Source organism: Stenella coeruleoalba (genome assembly GCF_951394435.1).
Source record: "Stenella coeruleoalba genome assembly, chromosome: 8".
NCBI classification, from domain to species: domain Eukaryota; kingdom Metazoa; phylum Chordata; class Mammalia; order Artiodactyla; family Delphinidae; genus Stenella; species Stenella coeruleoalba.
The window spans coordinates 97,922,401-97,944,087 of NC_137154.1; the positions used below are offsets into that span (position 1 = coordinate 97,922,401).

At 45.5% G+C, this 21,687-nt stretch overlaps 1 protein-coding gene across 6 annotated transcripts in view; it reads right to left on the reverse strand.

Annotated features, from left to right (window-relative positions):
• LOC307190567 (uncharacterized protein) overlaps nucleotides 1-21,274 on the reverse strand; it is a 394,123-nt gene extending 372,849 nt beyond the window's left edge. For 5 of the 6 annotated variants that reach the window (XM_079929808.1, XM_079929807.1, XM_079929806.1 and 2 more), the window contains exons 1-2: nucleotides 19,628-19,749; nucleotides 18,645-18,783 (exon numbers count right to left, since the gene is read on the reverse strand). The gene's annotated coding sequence lies outside the window, so the exon portion shown is untranslated. Of the gene's footprint in view, nucleotides 1-18,644; nucleotides 18,784-19,627; nucleotides 20,346-21,149 lie in introns of those variants that run through there. The other variant, XR_013829494.1, reaches the window with a different exon arrangement.
• Nucleotides 21,275-21,687: the final 413 nt, after the last annotated feature.

The window sequence follows — 21,687 nt, forward strand, 5'->3', positions numbered from 1 at the left end:
ACAAATTCAATTTGCCAACGTTTATGTGGTGTTAAGTGAAACACACAGGCATTACTGTCCACCCTATCACCACGCAGCTTTAAGAACAATTTTTTCTTTCCAGAATGACAGTCACCATATAGAGACACAGCTTTATTATTACAAGTCTGGACCTACATTGATACACACGATAGATCTGGAAAGTCTCTCTATAGTTAAATATGAACATATTTAAGAAGCACTAAACTCCCTTAATATTTTAATCTTTAACATTAGCTCTAGAATCATCCTCACACCTGGTCAGGTGAAATCAGTATTACTATTTATTGTTGTTGTTTTAGTAACATAAAGAATATCAATGAAAAATGTCCAAATACCTAGAAATAAATTGAGTGAGAAGAATAAATCCAGTAATTAATCTGGGAGTACAAAGCAGGGTTGATTTCATTACATAATAGTTTCCAAAGGGAACTAGCTGTCTTCCTTTTGAATCTTGATTAAAGGTGTACATAGGACGGGTATTCTACTAAATGCTCCTTAGGGATTTCTTCCCATGATTTTGGTTTCCCTTGAGTAGTTGGTATGATTAACTGGGCTGGTTTCTTTCATAATTGTCCTGAAGCCCTTTGTATTTTCAAACTGCTTTGCAATTGTTTTTTCGTAGGATGTCCTTTGAAATGAACCCATTAGGCGATGTCCTGAGGCAAGCTCAGCTCAGGGAAGCTGTGGTTGGCAAAGCCAGGATAAAGCCATAGAAAGTCTTTCTTTTTTAGGGTACTTAGGGTGCTCTTTTCAAAATGTTTTTATTTCCAAAATTAAAAGATGTCCAAAGGAACAGCAAGCCTAGCTTTCCCTCTTTGGACTTCGAATGGGGCTGCCAGATAAAACACAGGATGTCCAGTTAAAATTTGAATTTCCGATAAACAGTGAATAATTTTTTAGAACAAGTATATCCCATCAATACTAGGAGTCCTCTATTTTCATTGGCTAACTCTGGGAACCCCAACTTAGGAAGACAACATTTTTCACCCCAGAGCTTAACCTTTCTGGGTTGAAATTTCCTCAACTCTAAAAATAAAATATTGTGCTGCATGACCTCTACATGACTTCTACTGCTAACCAGGCTATGGTACAACATCTTTCCATCATCCAAGACTTAGCTAGGTGTGTGATTCCAGTGTCCTATAAAGAGAACTGCAATGGGAAGAGAAAGACCAGAGTTTGAATCCCATCTCACTAACAACCTATAGTTTCTTTGGCAAATCCTTAAAGGCTCAGATTCTTCAACTACAAAACTGGAGGTCGTGTATTTATTCTAAGAATCAGATCAGTTAACGTGCAGAGAAGTGCTTCTTTGTCAAGTTATAAACAAAGGATGACTTATTAGAAAGTTACTCAACTTCTACCAGAAGTTACTCTCAACCAATGTGGAAGTGAGTTATCAAGAGACCACACAGCCAAAGACTCTGTTCCCCTATAGGACTCTAAGTTTTCAAGCTTGGATCAATTCTCAGAAGGTGCCCACAAGCAGTCGTTTTACCAACTGTGCTCTTTTTATTTCAAGAGACATAGGTTTGAATGTTGGCTCTAAACCTCTCTCTTCAAATAATAAATGGGGAAAATAATACCCACTGCACACATTTATTTTGAGAACTGAGGAAATATATACAAAGACCTGGCACAGTTTCTCAAGAGAACTATCAGTTCCTTCCTTTCTCTGTGGTCCTGTTGGATGCCTCGGTTGACGCCCGGCCCTGGGTACAGTCCATCGGTCGGCGGGTGTGTTTAAGGAGTGGGTCTCAGTGTCCATTTCCCCCTGTACCAGGCAGCTCTGTTGTCACAGCCCAGCAGGACAAGGAAGGCCCCCTCCAACCCCCAGACCTCCCCCAGGATGGAGTCTGAGATGCCAACTCATTTTGTGTCCCCTGACCTCTACGGACCCATAGGACAATAATAACCTTCCTTAACCTCAGCCAGATTCAAACCAGAAAGCAGCAGGAGAAGAGTCGCCTTGACCCAAAGGGGCAGCCAGCCTCTCCCACACCAGACGCAGAATAATGAAGTCCAGACCCACCAAATTCCTCGCCTTTGATGACTGCATAAGCCCTCCCCGCACAAGGTCATCCAGCCTCTCTCCCGCTTGCCTCAAACACAGCTCTTCCTCAGCCACATTTTTCAGGTCACCAGGCCAGTCCTCAATGGGGACAGAAAGATGTCTGCCCTAGGGAATTTCCAACCTGCCCAGGAGTTGTCGGATTCACCCTTTGCAGAAGCCAACTTGCAAAGGGCAGCTCGGCGCTGTGCGCACACATCTATGGTGCAACAGTGACCTCCAGTGGCAGGCTTGCCTCTGGCTGAACAAGGAGGACAAAATGCCTGCACCCGGCTCTCTCAGGGCAACCCTGTCCCTGCCAGGAGGCCAGCAAGCAGGATGAGAACTTCTTAGGACCACTCTTCCAAAAACCTATGCACAGCATCTTTTTAAAAATACCAAAGAAACCACCCGAGTTATGGACCAATTAAATCTAACCATGTCACTCCATCACTTACACATTTTAAATGGCCATTGGTCCTTCCACTGACTTCAGGGTAAGGTCTGAACTCCTTAGCACAGCAGACAGGGCTCTTTAGGAGCCGGACATGACTACCTGTCATGTCTCACCACCTCCCCATCCTTTAATACACACCACACTTCTCCCTAATCCCTGAATGGCCTGTGCTGTTTCCTCTACTTTAAATGACCTCCTTCACTTCTCTGCCTGGTAAGACCCTTTTAAGGGTTTCATATCAGAAATTGCTGTCTTGGTGACAGCTTCAGTATTGTCTCCTAGCCACTGTGGGATGTTTTCAAAACATACAGCAAGTAGAGCTAATACTAATCTATTTATCTATTCAAGAACCAATAACAGGACAGCTGTTATAAGGTCAGTCATTGTGCTTGGGTGTTTGGAATAAACAGATGAAAGCGGCAAGGTTTCTGACCTCAGAACTGGTTTGTAAACCAGCGGTGAATATGTCGAGAAATAACTGTCATGCAGTGCTAGTAAGGTGCTATGTGCGAGTTCCACACGTGGTGTAAGAACGAGGGTTCTTACTTCAGCCTGGGCAAAGGGCAGAGACCCAGCCCAAGAGTGAGAGGCTTTGCCTGGGTCTTGAAGCATGAGTAGGAGTTAGCCAGGCAGGTGAAATAATTTAAAAGAGAAAAATGAATGCAGCACATTTGGGGCATGAAAGTAACTCGCACGGAAATAGAAATGTGTTGCGGGCAGGCCACAGTCCAAATCCGCTGAAGCGTGAGCTCTGTGTTGTACGATAGAGGGGTACAGGGCTAAGATGCAGGCTGGGATCACAAGTCAGGCCCAAGTGTTTAAAATACTTGCTGTGGCAATGAGAAGAATGAAAGCAACACTTAGGAAGAATGAACTGACACGAGAGCTAGCCACAGCATACAGGACAAGCAAAAGGATCTCAAAATCAGGTTTGTGTCTGACACTCAGACACTGTGGGTGTCAAATCCAGTCTGAGAGGCAAAGGCGAAGTCTGTGGGTAAACAGACATGGGGCACAGGACACTGAAGGAGAAGACTTTACAGCACAAGGGCCATCAATGTAGTCGTGAGTAGCAGCAAAAGTCAAGGTCTCAGGGAACGGGAAGTGCAGGTGCAAACACAGGGAAGTCCAGCTTCATTCTGGTGAACAGCCTCTTGCTGGACTGTGGTTGCTTTTAAAGGGCTGGGCCTTGATGGCAAGGTAGAGGGTCTGCTCAAGCTGCCCTAAAAGGTCCAGTTCTGACATTCTAGAGAACCTGTTCATTTTATCATGAATGGGGGAAGACAGCCATCCCTTGACAGACAGGGCAGGGAAATAATGGTGGCTGAGATGGGTAATCATATAAACCAGGAGACCGCTTCTAGGCAGTTCTCCATTTGTGTGTCCCAAAGATCTCTGGCACACAGATGAAGGACCACAATCAATCTGGAACAGGGCCTCTCCAGGGAAAGGCAGACAACATGATGAAGAGGGTGTTATGGTTCTCCATCCAAGTCCCCACAGCAAGATGCCCCCTTCTGTCATTAGACAACATAACACACCTGCCTGTTTACTAATCCATTTGTCCCATGAGAAAATAAGCTCCCTGAAGGTGACAGACTCATCCTCCTCAAGCAGCACAGTGCCTGGCATGGTCAGCACTCAATAATAAATACTGGTTTGAAGTAAAGAATAAATAAGCAACCCTGGGATGGGGGAAATTGATTGTGAAGTTCTCACAGACACTGTGGCTTAGGGTGAAGCACCAGAAAGTACTATATCTTCTCAGCTCTGTCCTTCATCCTCTTACAAACATTACTAAAGTGTACTTTAGAAAGACTGGTTTTTTTTGTTTGTTTGTTTGTTTTGCGGTACGCGGGCCTCTCACTGCTGTGGCCTCTCCCGTTGCAGAGCACAGGCTCCGGACGTGCAGGCTCAGCGGCCATGACTCACGGGCCCAGCCGCTCCGCGGCATGTGGGATCTTCCCGGACCGGGGCACGAACCCGTGTCCCCTGCATCGGCAGGCGGACTCCCAACCACTGCGCCACCAGGGAAGCCCAAGACTGTTAATTTTGAAAACAGATGAAAGTGATGTCAAATTCGAGCTGTACCATTTTATTCGCTTGAGCAAATTACTCAAATTGTCTAAGATTCCATTTCTTCACCTAATATATGAAGATAAAAATAACAATACCCTTCTCGGGGCTTCCCTGGTGGCGCACTGGTTGGGAGTCCGCCTGCCGATGCAGGGGACACGGGTTCGTGCCCCGGTCCGGGAGGATCCCACATGCCGCGGAGCGGCTGGGCCCGTGAGCCATGGCCGTTGAGCCTGCGCGTCCGGAGCCTATGCTCCGCAAAGGGAGAGGCCACAACAGTGAGAGGCCCCTGTACCACCAAAAAAAAAAAAAAAAAACAATACCCTTCTCACTAAAGTATGGTGAGAGTAAGAAATCATACCTGTAAAACACCGTAGCACAGGATAAGGCAAATAAACAGCAGGCCTCCAGTAAACGGCAGAGGTGGTGACTATAACACAGTGTGTCCTCTTGTGATGGACTCTGAACCGCCGAAAACCCCTGAAGTCTTAGTGGATACTCCTATCCACCAAGTAGTTCTGTTGTAGGACTCAGGACCTGGAGAACGCCTGGGCCCAACTCGAGTGCTGTGTCCATGATTCTGTGGTTGGAACACACAGATTTGTGCTTGTACACTGGCCTGGCAGTAACGGGGGCTTTTCTGAGCTTGAAATAAGGTCAGCGTGGAGGTCTGACTGTGTTCCTACATCATTCTGTCGTTGCTGGAGCTGGACGTGTAAGTTCTGAAATCCTCATGACAGAGTTATTTATGGAAGCCGCAGGAGTATTTTGCCATCCAAGACACAGCAACAGTACAGCAGATCCAGCTTGCAGGCTTACAGGTGATAACAGAAAGAATCAGGAAAAATAATGACCATACCTTGTAGCTGAAGCTGCTGGTAGATGAGAGGCACATTCAATTCCTTAAAAATCAGGCAAAGCGACCACCTCACATCAGTCACCTTCACATAGGAGCACCAGCATCCATGGCTTGATACTGCTTTTCACATGTGAAATAATCCCTTAGAGTTGGATTTTGTTGCTTCGAGAAAGGGGAGTAACATTCAATTTCAGAATCCCCCTGGGTCAATGGCCACATATAAGATACTGATTTCAACTGAAAATGGTTGATCAAGACATTGATCTTGATCCATGCCCTCTGTGGACCCAGGCAATCCAGAGTGTAAGGTCCTGGAAGCCAGTTTGAGGAGCTGGGCACCAGAGAAGGGATCCCTTTTCCCCAGCTACCTATTGAGTGTGATGGAGCAAAGCAAGTTCATTCTCTTTGTGATGATAACGCTAAAATACGAGTCTGTAGCCCAGACCTCTCTAAGGTCCAGAGCCTATATCCAACCTATAAACATGTCCACTTGACTCTCTCTCAGATTCCCAAAATTCAGCTTCTCCCAAATTAAACCATGGCAACAGCATGAATTCCCAAGCACTTTTCTTTTGAAGTATACTTGATTTACAATATTGTGTTAGTTTCGTGTGTACAGCAAAGCGATTCAGTCACGTATGCATTTTTTTCAGATTATTTTCCATCATAGGTTGTTACAAGACCCCACCACTCTTGATCCTGTATCCTTCTCCTCCCCCATATCTAGTCAGTTACTGTGTCCGAACGAGTCCCTATACTCGGTGCCTGCTGCATGCAGCATGGGGCTGAGCCCTCTACGTATGCATGAGTTTTCTACTGCTGCTGTAACAAATTACTACCCAATTGAAGGTTTAATAGAACACACATTTATTACCTTATAGCTCTGTAAGTCAGAAGTCCAACACAAGTCTCACTAGAGTCAAATCAATGTGCTGGCAGGGCTGTGCTCCTTTCTGGAAGCTGTAGGGGAGAATCTGTTTCTTTGCCTTTTCCAGCTTCCAGAAGCCACTCACATTCCTTGCCTCACAGCCCCTTCCTCCTTCTTCAAAACTACCAACGTACGTGACTCACACAGGAACCTGTCACTCCTTGCTCTAAAGCTCTGGATGATTCCCGTTTGCTAGAGAACAAAGTCCAAACTGCTTAGTATAGACCTTAAGGCCCTCTATTAGCGGCTCCAACCTACTTCCCTAGCCTGGTATTTCCCATCGTTCAGTTCCATAAATAAATGCTTGATTTACATAAAATAAATTTCTTCTTCTTTATATCTCTCAAAAAAAAAAAAAAAAACTACCAACGTAACATCTCTCTGACCCATATCTATTGTTACATTGCTTTCTGACCACAGCCAGGAAATGTTCTCCACTTCTAAGGACTTATGTGATTAGACTGAGGTCACTGGGACCCTAACCCAGGAAAATCTCCCCACCTCAGAGTCCTTAATTTTCGTCACAACTGCAAAGTCTCTTTTGCCATAGAGGGTAACATATTCACAAGTTCTGGGGATTAGGACGCGGATCTCTCTTGGGGACCAGTATTCTGGCTACCACAACATGCATTATCTCAGTCTTCCCAAGAACTCCGTGAGATGGCTACTACTGTTATCTCCATTTTACACATTTAACAAAGTTGCCTAAATTGCCTCAGGTCACTTTAATACACGGCAGAGAGATCTGTCCTGAGCTCTGTTTGGCTTGCTATACTATCCTGCATTCCTGCTTCCTAAATATCTCTGGACTATATGGTCTACCATCCTTGTTCAGGCCACCACTATGATTTACATAGATTACTGGATTATCCTAACTGGTCTGTCTTCCTCCATTTTTAGGATCCTTCCACCCATTCTCCACTCTGCAGCCAGAGCTCTTTCTAAAGCATAAATCTAATAAGGTCACCACCAATGACACTCCATTGCTTTTGGATAAAGCCCAGACTCTTGGACATGGTGTACAAGGACCGTAAGACGCAGCCTCTGCTTAACTGTAGCTTCACCCATCTCTCTCCAGTCCCCCTCCTCCCACAATCTGTGTTGAAAGCAACATAGTACTACTATCAGTTTCCCAAACTTATCATACCCTCTCTTGGGTATGATTACCACGTGTCCACATGCGAATCCTTCATAGGGCTGTTGGACAGATTAAATAATTGATACAAAGTGCTTATAACTGTATTGTGAACACAGTAAGTACTTAAAGGACTGACTGCACAGAAAGGCAATACTTTGTATGACAGTGAAGAAAACGTGACAGACCTTGCCAACACAGATCTAAAATAAACAGGAAGCTTAATGGAAATTATCAAATCTGCTTTTTTTATTTTTTCAAGTTGTTTTTCATGGGTCACCTCCAAAGATTAGTTTGAGATAGGGAGAACAAAAGCATATTTCCAAAACAACACAGCTAAAAATTACTGAATAACTCATCCTCTCCATTCTGTTGTCTAAGACTAAGCACATAAATGGAACAAAAGTAACAGGAATTCAGAGATTAAACCACAGCTCCATTATAACTACAGCAAGTGCAGGAAATGGGCTAGTTAATGTGAAGGTATCTTTGTTCTTGAAGCATTCTGTCACAGAGCGCAGACAAAGGTCTACGTGGTTTAAGGAACAGGGTGAGTGATCTTTATAAACAATTTGCATTTCCGTGTCAAATAGAATTTTTCATAGTATGATTTAGGGAAAACAGTCAAGGCTAGGTCAGATGTCATCCCAGACCTACACATGGAGTAAGCTACACTATTAATTCATTTGACAAAGGTTGACTGCACATCTACATGTCTTGGGCACTGAGAGACACAAATAACCAATTACCTGCTTTTAAGGAGCTCAGAGGTTGGTGACAGAAATAAGCAAAGCACCAACTACGGCAATGCACCACAGACCTGTAGATAATCCCGTGGGGAAGGAGCTGAGGGCGTTCTGAGGCGACGAATCTCCTGTTTTGGATGGTCAAGACATCTCTACTAGACGTGGTGATGCTTTAGCTGAGTCCTGCAGAATGAGCCAGGCATCAAGAATAAACCAGGCCTCAAAGTGCAGGAGCGAAGAGCGTATGGAATGACACAGAGGCACAAAGGAGAGTGAGGGAAAGCAGCTGAGGAGGAGACTGGGAAGGGAGTCAAGAACAAGACTGTGCAGCATCTTGACTGTGATGTTAAGGACTCTGACTTTATCCCAAGTTAATGGGAGCCCATGAACACTTTTTTTTTTTTTTTTTTTTTTGTGGTTCGCGGGCCTCTCACCATCATGGCCTCTCCCGTTGCGGAGCACAGGCTCCGGACGCGCAGGCTCAGCGGCCATGGCTCACAGGCCCAGCCACTCCACGGCATGTGGGATCCTCCCGGACCGGGGCACGAACCCGTGTCCCCTGCATCGGCAGGTGGACCCTCAACCACTGCGCCACCAGGGAAGCCCCCATGAACACTTTTAAGCATAACAGTGACATGGGCAAATTTGAACTTTCGAACTATTATTTGGGCTGTCATCTAGAGGCTGGATTGAAGGGGGAGGGGGAGGTTTGTTTCCAAGATGTTGTAGTAATCCAGGAAAGGGCTTTTAATGATGTCCTGGACATGGATCAGAGATGAAAACGGAAATGAAGGGACAAAAATTAAAAGGGAATTTTAAAAAAAAGAGTACCCACTAATTGGATGTGGGTGATGTCATTCCCTGACATAAGGAATTTAAAGTGAAAACCAGTTTGGGGAGAGAAAAGATTAAGCTGGATTTGGATATTTTCAGTTTAGGGTGTCTGTGAAACATCCAGGAAGAGTTATACAACAAACAGTTGGACACCTGAACTTGGAATTCAGGAAAGAGGTCTACAATAGACATAAATTTGAGAGTCATCACCACGAGGTGCTGGCTGAAACCATCAGAGAGAATAAAGGAAGAATAGGAAAGCCCCTGGGGAAATCGGACCCCTAGGATTTTAGTAGGATGAAGAGAAAGTTCCTGGAGGGGATTTGGTTGTCATCACCAGAAAGGTTGGAAGAAAAACAAGGGAGATGAGTAGCATTAGAGCCACGGGAAGAGGGCAGCTTCAAGAACGAAGACCTGGCACAGCACTGCCACACAGGAAAGAGGCGACAAGAAGAATGCAGAGCCTTGGGGCTTCCTTGATGGCGCAGTGGTTGAGAGTCCGCCTGCCGATGCAGGGGACGCGGGTTCGTGCCCCGGTCCGGGAAGATCCCACATGCCGCGGAGCGGCTGGGCCCGTGAGCCATGGCCGCTGAGCCTGCGCGTCCGGAGCCTGTGCTCTGCAACGGGAGAGGCCACAACAGTGAGAGGCCCGCGTACCACAAAAAAAAAAAAGAATGCAGAGCCTCACCTGCCTTGTCTGCCCTGAACACCCAACCTACGTGGCCCATCCATCCCTCCTGTCTTCCTGCCATGCTAGTCACTTTCTCTTCTATTACCCTGTTTTACTTTATTCATCACACGAGTTCTGACTAAAAATATCTTGTTTGTTTTTGTCTCCATCGTCTGTATCCGTCTACAGGGTATAAGTGCCACGAAGGCAGGAATCTCATACATTTTGTTCACCACCGTCTTCATTTGGATTTCTCAAGGGCAGACCCTGAGACTAGGGTTTGAACGCAAGGAGTTTATTTGGGACGTGATTCAAGGAAACGCTGGGCAGGAAGACGATAGTGAGTGTTCAAACCAGCTACTGTGGGTAGCTAGTGTGTAATCCACCTGGAACGTGTGTCAGTCAGTGTGGAAGACACAGTCATAGATTTCCCACTCATGGGGCAAAGGGGTTGGTATCTGGTATTTCTATTATCTGCGTACTCCTATAGGTCACTTCGGGAGGAATGCTGGGGGCCGGGGAAGGTGGGCTTTAGTATCCCAGCACTTCTGGGCTACTTACGTGTAGGCAGAACTGGCCCAGCAGCCAGAGAAATCCTAGCGCAAAAACAGCACGTGCCGGCAAAGGGAAGCGGAAGTTAGGACCAAGGGTCTAGAACTAGTAGGTCCAAGGGACAGGAGCAGGCCCTTGACAGCATCTGCTGTAACTCCCAAATCCTGGCACAGAAAAGGGCGCCAGGCACATTGTGAGCGCTCAACAGATATCTGAATGAACACTGCACCCAATTCCTCACCTCTGGGACTTCCCATGAGATGCTCCCACTGAATGAATGTTTCCTTTGCCATCAGTGTCACTTCCTTAGCAAAGTCTTCTCTAGCCTCCCTCCCAATAGTTTATGTCTTCAGGTTACGTATCACTACAGCACCCTGTCACCCACTTCCCTTTTATAATACTCACCATATCTGAAATCACTGTCTACCTTCTTCAGTGTGACTCTAATACCCAGCATAGAGCCTATCACATAGCAAGTGCTCAACATGTCTTTATGAATAAGGTAAGATTAGAGTTAGATGATCACGTGGAGGGCTCACGCACGAAAGTGAAGAATTGCAACTGCAGCTAAAAGGGATGCAGAAAATTGCTGACGAGAGACACAGAAAGACTCCGGACAACCATGAAGAGCCAGGAGAGTTTGGAGATCATTAATATACAGTAGCACTGATCTTCATGATTCTGTGTTTTCCCCCAGTCATGCTCTGAAAAGCAGAGAGTGGGTCTGCAGATGGCGGTTGGGCATGTTGATGCAGAACTGGGGCTTTCTGAGGGCAGGGTAGAGAAAAACTAACATGGCAAAGGAACTCCAAAGGTAATTGGAAGAGGGGCTGAAGTGATGTCCTAAACATCTAGGCTGGTCTCCGGGGAACACGTAGAGCCAGGATGGTAATGGGTGTGTGGTGAAGTGGCTAAAATGGAGATAAAAGATTGGAGGTCTTGACTGGGGTGGGGAATGGAGGTGTCAAGATGTGAAAGGATAAAAGAGTGTGGTTGGACGGTAGGATGTTAAAAGTTTATGATTTCAGAGGTAGAGGGATACTGGGATAAGGAACATGGAACTTCAGATGCAGCATGGTCAGGACTGAATCCATCTTCAGCTGGAGAGACGGGCATAAGATAAATTATGAAAGTTATGGCAGTCGTTTGTAAGCTATCAGTGAGGTCTCTTGTGATAACCCCTTGAAAACAGACTTTGTCTACCTGTTTACTGTTCACTGCTCTATCGCTAGCACCTAAAACAGTGTTTAGAACAATGCAAGAACTCAATGAATATCTGTTTAATGAACAGATAAATAAAATAACAAATGTGACCCATCTGGCTTAAACAAGTAAGGAAATGTATTGGCTTACACAAGCTAAAGTCGCAGGGTAAGGCTGTCTTCAGGTATTACTAGGCTCAAGGGTTAAATAATCAGCACTCGAGTTTCCTCCATGTATGGACTTTACCTTCCATTTTTGTGGCCTCAGTCCTGGGCTTCATGTGATAGCAAGATCTAAGAAGAGTCACTTTCCCAAAAATTCCAGCAAAACTCTCATTGTCCCTAATTGACTAACATGCCCATTCCCAAACCAGTCACAGGGTACAAGAGGACGATTATGATTTTCTTAGGCCTGGATCACATGTTCTACCCTGAAGGCTAGGAGGCAGTCAACCTCACTCCAGTCCCAGAGTCTGAGATCGAGCAGAAATCAATTCTACTAAGAGTCAAGTTAACACAGACTGTGTAGCAAAAACAGCAGGGGCCCATCTTTTCTCCAGTAGCAGCGGAGAAAAGATTTCAGGAAAGAGGCACGGTCATACCTGCATTTCAGGTCATACCTGCATTTCAGGTCATACCTGAAAGATTTAAGGAAAGAGGCACGGTCATACCTGCACTTCAGAAAGATCATCCTCTAGCAGTGTAGAGGGCACGCTAGAAAAGGTTGAGGCTAAGAGAAGAACATATAGGAGGACATCATTCAAATTCAAAATCATCAACTATCAGTGGATCATTTCTTCTCTGTCCACAGAGAGAGAAGAAACCTCCATCTGAAGGCACAGCAATGAACACGACGTAGTCCCTGCACTCAAGGAGCTTCCAGTCTAATGAGGAAGACAGACGAGTAAACAGGCATTTATATGACATGTAACAACAGGAAGGCTTCCTGATGTACCAGGAAATGCCATCTAAGTGAGAAAGGTACATAGGCAGTAACAGTGTCTACAACCAGAGACAAGTGGAAACACTGCACACTTGCAAAAGCAGTAGGTTCAATATAGCCAGAGCGTGCAGTTCCAACAGCGAAGCAGAGAAAGACGAGACCAGATTATTAGGAGGGCAGATCTGGAAGGGCTTTGCAAAGCCCAAGTAAGGCGTTAGGCTTTATCCTAGGAGTCCTGCAGGACCACAAACACTATAAAGTCTGAGAGTGGTATTATCCAATCAGTACTCAAAAAACAAAACAAATCAATCTGGCCACGTGGCATATGGATTGCAAAGTTACAAAAAAGTACACAAGATCATCACGGAAGAGACTTCTGTGGTAATTCAGGGAAGAGATGGTGGTGCCCTCTACTAAAACAGTAGCAATGGGAAGAGAAGGGGAGAGATTGGAGAGTTTTAAAATCTGGACTCAACTGTACCTGGAAACAAGGATAAGCGTATACAGGAAGTAAAGGAGAATAAGGAGTCAATAACAGCAATTAGGTTTTTTGGTTTGGTTGTTGTTTTTTGTTTTGTTTTTTTTTTTTTTTTTTGGCTGTGCTACGTGGCCAGCAGGAACTTAGTTCCCTGACCAGGGATCAAACCCAGGCCCCCAGCCATGGAAGCACGCAGTCCTACCCACTGGACCGCCAGGAATTCACATGGCAATGGGAACTTGCATGACTGAATGGACAGGGATGCTATTCACAGTAAGAGACAAGTTTTGGGGAGGAAGATAATGAACTTGCTTATGGACACACCGAGTTTGAAATGCCTGTGGAATACCCATGTGGAGATGCCTGGCTTGTCACTGCTTACGTAGACCTGGGGCTCAGGAGAGAGTCTGCAGTTGGAAACATACATTTGGGAGCTATCAGCATAAAAATGGTAGCTGAAACCTCAAAGTGGGCGAAGTCACTCTGGTACAATTCAGTGTTCAAAGAGGAGGATCCCGGCAGCAAAAGCCTAGGAAAAACTGCCATTTAAGGGATGACTGAGGGCTGGGAGCCATCAAGGGAGACCAGAAGGATAAGCCCAGAGGCGGAGAAGCAAGAAAGCGGTCTAAACAAGGGTCAGAGAGAAGTATACAAAGATGGCTTGAGAATTATATTTTAGATGTAAAATGAACAGAGCTCCTCAATATCCTGGAGGAGGGGAATGAGGGAGAGGAAGGGGTAGAGAACGAATCCCAGGTTTCTAGCTTGAGTGAAGAGTCGGCTGGTAAGGAGAAGGAAGAAGAGGTTAGGTTCTAGAAATAATTGTTTGAGGTGCTAGTGGGACAGCCAGTAGAAGAGCTGTGGGCAGTTGGAATTCAGGGGAGCATCTGGATAGCAGCCTAGCCTTGGAAGCAGTCCATGCAGAGGTGGTATTTACCATCAGGGAGAAGATGAGATGGTCCTGGAGGAGCCATTAGCTGAGACTGGAGCCCCAGGAATGCTCTAAATTTAAAGAGCAGGCAGTGAAAGAGGTGCCGGCAAAGAAGACTATAAACAAACCGAGAACAGGGAGAACTGAGTTTGTCCTTCAGTAGAAAGCTTTCTTATCTGTAGCTCACATAGTGCTTAGAATATTGGTCCTTATACATTTTTCTGCCATCAATTTCCTCATCTGCTTTGGGTCTTAGAAAGTCTAATTATATAATGATCCCACAGGGCTTCCCTGGTGGCGCAGTGGTTGAGAGTCCGCCTGCCGATGCAGGGGACGTAGGTTCGTGCCCCAGTCTGGGAGGATCCCACATGCCGCGGAGCGGCTGGGCCTGTGAGCCATGGCCCCTGAGCCTGTGCGTCCGGAGCCTGTGCTCCGCGACGGGAGAGGCCACAGCAGTGACAAGCCTGCGTACCACAAAAAAAAAAAAAAAAAAAATCTAAATATAATGATCCCACATATCTTCTAAATTCATCCCAAAGCATATCAAAAGCCCCAGGACTCATAAGGAGTTCTTTATAGTTTCCTAACTTGCCTTTAAATAAAGGACTTCCATGGGTTAAAAGAAGTGGACCACTTAATCCAGAAATGGTTTAAATTTACTTCCATATTTGGAACTACTTCAATCATTAGGGTTGAGCAGAAACACACAGCATCCTTCAAACACTGTTCCTCTTTCTTCACGTGGTATTGTGAATGGCTCAGCAAGTGGCCCCATCATTTTCTTGCTAATTAATTTAGGTCTAATTGGTTTCAGCCCACACAACAGTACAGGTTGTAAGAGAGGGCAACAGCAGTCATATTCCACTTAAAGTACCTGCCAGCATCAGAGCATCCACCGTTAAGCAATTCACTACCAGAGGAAAGAGCGCTTAAGAGCTAAACAGAGTGAATTAAATACTCCCCCCTCCCCGCAATTAGCTTCAAAAAAACCTCAGAGTACTCAGAACTCTGTCAAAGCACCGGGAAGCATTTCATCCTACTATCACCGTTCTAGCGTAACAGTCTTGCAAGGAGTTACGAAACATTTACCAGCCGGCATACTGTGTATTGTTTAGAAGGATTTCAAGTTCTCCAAATGACTGGTACCTCCGTAGGTGCCACAACTAGGACCAGTTTGGCTTGTTATTTTATCCCCAGAGTAACACAGTGCGTACAGATGGTGTACAATTAATATTCATTACACAAACAAATGACTGAAAAAAAGAGAAAGAGGGAGGGAGAGGGGAAAGAGGGAAGGATGGAAGGACTGCCTGATGGGAGTGACTCCAATGCAAAAAGTCATAATAAAAGAGCATGACCTCCAAAGCTGGTGAGCCAGCCCCCATCACCCACAAGCTGTGCGACCACAAACAGGTCCTTTAACCTCTGAATCATAGTTTCTCCATTCATTTAATGGAAATAATGCCTGCACTACGTACTTTAACACGTGATAATGAAGCTGAATTGATGAGTTCGAAAGCATTTTGTAAACAGTAAAAGAGCCGCTACTAAGACTGGGAACTCTACTTGAAATCGTTCTCTACCTAGAGTTATTGTTCTTGCGTCATATAATGAGGTTTTAGTTTCACTAAACTTCTGATAAGACTCTTACCATGAGTTTATGTCCCGAGTGTACAAATAAGAACGCAGCCCAGTCCTTAAAGAGCTCACCGTTTAGTGAGGGATCCCAACATGAAAACAGAAACTATAATTCCAGGAGTACGAACCTGCGATGGAAACCCTACAAATGAATGGCTGTAAGTCATTGGAGAGGGGCAACAGCTCTACTGAGCAAGGAATTGAGAGGGGGTGGTATTTGAACTGGGTCATAAGGAACAGAAGCAGCTCGCCAGGTGGAGACAGAACAGGCTTTGGGGGCTTCAAGTTTTCATAAAGAATATTTCACTAGAATATTTTTTCAACTTTCTTTTGACACTCAACATTATGTTTTTGTTTTTTTTTTTTACATCTGCCCATGTATTTATATAATGGATACAAAAAGAGTGTGTTTTCTGGCTTTTTCCTAGGTTTGGAATGTTCTATGATTAAAACTGATTTTTCAGGAAACAAAGAAAGGTACACAGCTGGGGCAAAGAGTATGAGGCGACTGAGAGGTGGGCTCTGGTAGATCTGGGCCTGATTGGGGAAGACGTAGCGTGTTGGAAGGTTTTGTTTCTTAAAGTTTTGGGTTTGTTTTTTGTTTTTTTTTTTTTGACGTGGACCATTTTTAAAGTCTTTATTGAATTTTTCACCATATTGCTTCTGTTTTGTTTTGGTTTTTTAGCCACCAGGCATGTGGGATCTTAGCTTCCCGAGCAGGGATTGAACCCACACCCCCTGCACTGGAAAGCTAAGTCTTAACCACTGGACCACCAGGGAAGTCCCAATGTTTTGTATTCCATTGTTTGAACAAAAGGGAATCATATCAGATTATTAAACGGGATTGAAATGATTTTTGTTGTCACCAGAAAGCTAAATTGGGGGTGACCCCAACCAGCTGAGACCTGGCCCATCCCCCTTTGCTGACTGTCTCCACAAACAAAGCCCTCCAGATTCTGAGAGCAAACCAGACAAGGAAAAGATCATTAGCATCTGGGGGACGAAGGCTGCACTTGACATGTTTAAGCTGGTCCTGGTGCATTCACGGCCAGCATCCAAGGAGCAGGCCTCCACCCCAGGTCAAGCCGGGCAGCAGAAACATCTGTGTGTTCACTCGTATCCTCCCCGGCTCCACCAGTAAGTCATGCTTCCACCACCCCATACCACACGAGGTCCCACCAGCCTCAGGATTGAAGGCCAATTGTGTGTTGCTGTGACAGCAAGTATTTAAGAGGAAAACAAAGAAGCGACAAGCTGCGACATGCTATCATTAAGTAATCATAATTTCCTTCCTATATTACGACAATAGATGTCACTCTCTCGTCTGGAAGGCAGGCCACATATAGAAACACCGTGTCAAAAACCTTTTCAGACAAAGACAGAGGGAGGCGAGTGAGTTGGGTGTGGAACAGAATATTTTGATGGGTTGCATCCACCCTATTTCCCACCCCCCAACTCCTACACGCTCTGATAAAAGTCAGATTTGAAAAGAACTTCAAAGCCTCCCCAGCCTGACAAACAGTAATAAAACAAGAAATTGGGGGGAAAAAATCTGCCAAAGCGCATGGAGGAAGCAGAGCTGACAAGTGTTATGATGGTTCTGTTTTTGTAATCAGCAGACTAACTGCGGGGCACTTCCTCCTCGCCGGGGAGCCGAGCCTGAGCTGTCAGCGATGAAGGAGGACAGAAAGGTCAGGCGGCAGAGGGGTGCGACGGGCCTGGGATAAGCCATGGCACATTCTTCCCGGCTATTTGTCTTCCAGCCCACATCCCAGCCCAAGCCCACAGCCGGCTCCAGCCCAACTGTAACCTCAACTGCTCCCTCACCTCCTTCTTCCAAGGAGAAATATGTGAAAAGCAGACTCAGTCTGGGCTCCCCTTCCCTTTCTCTGTTTCATGGAGTGTTGGGAGTGATGGGAAGTGGACCACGAGGAAATCGCTCTGGAATCCAGGACATCTGGCTTCTATTCAGACCCAATCACCGACCTTGGGAGCATATTGAAAGCATCTGGCTGTCTCAACAGTCTAAAAGGAGCTATTTATTTCAGACTCAACAACCAGCCCAAACATATGCTTCCATTTGGAAACAACTGGAGGTAAAACAGTGTTCCTTTTTTTTTTTTTAAAGGAGGAAGGTGGAAATAACACAGGACTTTAAGTCAGAAGACAGACCTCCATTCCAACCACTGATCTGCCACTTGCTCGAGACAGCTGTGCAACTTTATTTAGCTTCCTTAATCTCTCTGCAATGTTAGTTTCTCAACTGTCAGACCGTGATTGAATGCCTCTCTCATGGAGCTACCAAGGAGTAAATAATGCAATGCATCCTGAGGGCCTGCTGACTTTCCTCAGGTGAACGTTTAGCCATGGTTTACTCACTGGGTATAAACATGCCCGTCTCATCCACCTCCCCTGCTGCTGCCATAACCACGTGGGTAACGTACATCTGAGTGTTCGGTAACTTTAAAGTGCTTTGCAGACATGAGGGATTACAGTGGGGACCATTATGCTGCAAGTAATGTGTAATAACATATCAAGGCCAAATGCTTTAATTCCTAAGACCAATCCAGGGGATACTGGGAATGCCAAGTTCCTAGACCATCCCTGGACACCATGTGGCCACGCTGATGACTAACACTGCCTCAGCATTAGACCATCCACACCAGGTCATTATCTGTTTCTCCATCCCTTCCTAGAAACTGCTTCCATGTAATCCCTGTGGCTTCTGCTGTCCTGAATGAGAAGCAGCCGTCCTGTTGGAGAGTCACTAGAAATATCTGTTAAGATAAGCAGTGAGAACTGCTTCTTCCCCTACACCTGTGTGTCCATTCCCTGAGTGTTTTCAAGCCTAGCTAAAGAACACCTGAGCCTCCTTTACTTTGGCCTATTGGAGTCCGATGTGTCCCCATAAGCTTGGCATCACTTCCAGAACATTTCTAAGCCATCAAGCTTCAAGCCTCACTTCTCTAATCTCTAAGACTAAAAATCTCTAAACCCTAAGAACAGGGGCTATTTACACAGTATTTTACAACGTATATGACGCTTCCACTAACGTGCTCTCGTTTTATCCTCACAATCACCCTGTAATTTGTGTGTAATATTGCAGATGAGGAAACAGTCTTACCCGGGTGGTGTCGCAGGGCTCCTGGCTCAGAATCCTCAGCTTCATGTCACAGCTTCCCACCGAGTCGGCCGGAACTGCCTCTGGTATGTGAGAGGTGGGTGTAGGTAATCCCGGGACAGGAAAGAAACCAAGAGGAGCCCTAGAAAACAAAGTACTCAGTGAAGACCCTCCATCACACAGGATTTGGGCCAGGTAAAATTATCCCCCATTCCAACTCATACTGAACCTTGTGACTGAAACAAAATATCAGCCCTTAAAATTGCGGAGGGGGCTTCCCTGGTGGCGCAGTGGTTGAGAGTCTGTCTGCCAATGCAGGGGACGCGGGTTCACACCCTGGTCTGGGAAGATCCCACATGCCGTGGAGCAACTGGGCCCGTGAGCCACAACTACTGAGCCTGCGCGTCTGGAGCCTGTGCTCCGCGACAAGTGAGGCCGCGATAGTGAGAGACCCGTGCACCGCGATGAAGAGTGGCCCCCGCTCGCCGCAACTAGAGAAAGCCCTCGCACAGAAACAAAGACCCAACACAGCCATAAATTAATTAATTAATTTTTAAAAAAATTGCGGAGGAAGCAGCAGACCTGCAGTGGAAATATCGGGTCTCCAGACCTGGCTGCAATACCTGCCATCCTCCCCCAGACCTCTCCATGTTTCTGGCTCTACCTTGGGTTTTGGTCCCCTGGGTTCCCGGCTCGACCAGGCCACTGAGAGGACCTGTTGTCTAACCACCTGTCTCTGAGCCCAGCTCACGCCCCAGCGAGACATTTCCTAGGTCTCCTACCAGCTAGCCAACCAAGTCTTCTAGAAGGACTTTTAGTATCACTAAAGTGTCAGAGTCCTTTAGCTCAGAAGAAAAAGCAAAATAAGGAAGTACTTCTTCACCTTGATCTAACTTAGATGCTGGCCCCTCTGGGGCGCCTTCTTTGAAGGCTCTTTCTCCGCTCCAACTCCTCCCCCAGGCTGAGTTAGGCGCACACCCACGTACCTGTAAGAGCACTTGGTCCACTGTTACCGAACCAGGTTCGTCTTGCCCGACGCACAGCAAGCCAAAAGGCCGAGACCCCGAGGTCTGCAGCAAAGAGGGTTTATTTTCAAGACAGCCAAGCGACGAAACGGGTGAACAAATCTCAAATTCACCTCCTGAAGGCAAGGGGCTCGGGGTATTTATGAGCTAAGGAATAAAGCAGCAGGGTGTCCTGAAGCGTCGGGAGCTTGGGGCGCGCCAGGCGACTACTAGGCGCCTGGAGAAGGGCGTGGTGTGTCGTTCTGCGCAGGCGTGACTAAGCTAGCGGCCTCTGCACGTTCTGGGGGTGGAGTTTTCGGCCCGCCGACAGCAAAAGGATGCTGCGCATGTCCAGCTGGAGGGTCCGTGGTTCTATCCTGTCTGAACAGGCTCAACTCGAACTGGATGCAGCTGACTTCAAGCTCCTAGAACACAACTCAAGCAAACATCTTATTGTTGAGGCTGCGTGCTGCTTGGTGGACTTGCAAGTCTTAAAACAACCTTGATTAGCGAAGACAGGTGAGATGGATTTAGCTAATCCTTGAGGTTTTTCCACTGTATCGTAAATGTCTGCTTTTTCTGTCATTGCCTTTGCCTTGTGAGGTAGATATTCTATCTGGATCCCTAAGTCCATGGCCCCTAGGATAATGTCTTTGACATGGTAAGCATTCAGTAAATGGTTGATGAATGAATGAATGAGCTATGTTAAAAAAAAACAAACAAAAGAAACTGCTGTAAAGACAAGGGCTATAATAGGATGTAAAAAATGAAAATTGTTTTCTGCAATGATATTAAGTGATATCTGTTCTATTATTCTTAAAAAATTATTTATACTGTACAGCCCGAAGAAAAATAAGACATGCTTCCAAAAATTTTTATGAAGTAGGAATAACACTGACACCTGGCAACAGACATAAAACAAAGCTCAAGAGGCTTAAATTTCAGATTCCCTGACTATCAATGGCTCCTCCCAAAGCCCTGGCCCAAAATTTATATTCATCATTTTCTATTCTTAGAGTGCCTCCAAAACTGTATAAGCTTCAGGTCTTTTGAAACTTAGGTCCACTCCTACTGAAACCAAAACCCAATAAAAATAGCACAAATATAAGACTACAGTACGATTTCACTTATGAGTATCAGTGTAAATAATACTAAATAAAATTTTATCAAACAGAACCCAGCTGCATATAAAATTATGACCAAGTGGGCTGTGTTTCAGGAATGCAAGGACAGGTTAGTATTAGGAATCTACTAATACCGTTTATCATTATAATATCTCTAAGGAGAAAAAGCATGCATTTTCATAGTTGCCAAAAGCCATTAGTTAACATAGAATACTTATTTTTGATTTAAAAAACTCATTAAGAACAGATGCGTTCTTCCTTAATATAATAAAGGTACATGTAACTTCACTGAAAAGCCAGTGTCCAGTTATCTGTTGCTGTGCAACAAACCATTCAGAATCAGTGGCTTTAAAACAATAACAATTATTTATTTTGCTCACAAATCTGGGGGTCTCCCGGGCTCAGCAAGGCAGTTCCTGCCTGGGTCTGTCAGGGCTGCCCTCAGACGTTTCTGGGCCTGGGCCTTCTGCAAAGCATCTCCACTCCAATGTCTGGTGCTCAGCCTGCAAAGAATCAAACAGCTAGGACCCCTCAGGCATCTTTCTCTGTGTGAAGCCTCCAGGTAGAGACCTCAGGGGAGCTAGATTTTTTAAATGGCAACTGAAGGTGCCCAAAGCAAGTGTCCCAGGAGAGAGAAACAGGCATGACCATTTCTAACCTTGCTGGGAAAACCAACAGAGTCTATTTTGCTGAATTATGTTCCCTGAGGCAGCCATAACCTATCCAAGTTCAAGGAGAAGAGACAAGACTGCACCTGTATGGGAGACCTTCAAAAACGTACAAGTACATTTTGAAAGCCACCATGGCATCTTACTTAAATGAGACAACAGAAGCATTCCCATTAAAGTCAGAAACAAAACAAGGATGCCCACTATTAACTAAACTTAGTATTTGACATTGTTCTAGCATAAAGATGGG